Source organism: Aedes aegypti, chromosome 1, assembly GCF_002204515.2.
Source record: "Aedes aegypti strain LVP_AGWG chromosome 1, AaegL5.0 Primary Assembly, whole genome shotgun sequence".
Lineage (NCBI taxonomy): Eukaryota > Metazoa > Arthropoda > Insecta > Diptera > Culicidae > Aedes > Aedes aegypti.
Window position 1 is genome coordinate 131,400,401 of NC_035107.1, and position 603 is coordinate 131,401,003.

Below are 603 nucleotides of genomic sequence, written 5' to 3' on the forward strand. Positions count from 1 at the left end.
CATGCGTTTTAATGTCTTATTAATTGTAGCGTGTTGCTTCGAATCGCCGGACACTTCGAAAGCCGGGCACTTGCCTTTGTGACGGTATTTTTGGAATAAATTGCAATTGTTTCGCCTAGGATCAACATACGCCTAGGATTTGCTAAGAGGGGGTGGGACATTTTGCATAAAGACGTTTCGCATAATTTTATGGGTGGACGTTTTGCATAATGGTCGTTTGGCATAAAGAGCATCATAATCTTTAAAATGCTACCTGTTGTAATACGCAATAGCTTTATGCGAAACGTATTTATGCGAAATGGGTCACCCCCAGAGTAATTTAATTTTTCGTCGATATTTAAATTCACTACAAAACCTTGCCTTACCATCTAACCAAAGCCTTTGCAACTTGCCCCGATGTAGTGCTTGGAGTCCGCGGCTACAAAACAAAGCCATGCTGAAGGTGTCTGGATTCGATTTCCGGTGGGTCCAGAATCTTTTCGTAATGATTTTTTCCTTGACTTTCCTGGGCATAGAGTATAATCGTACCTGCCACACGATGTACGAATGTAACAATGACAACTTTGGCAAAGAAAGCTCTCAGTTAATAACTGTGAAAGTGCT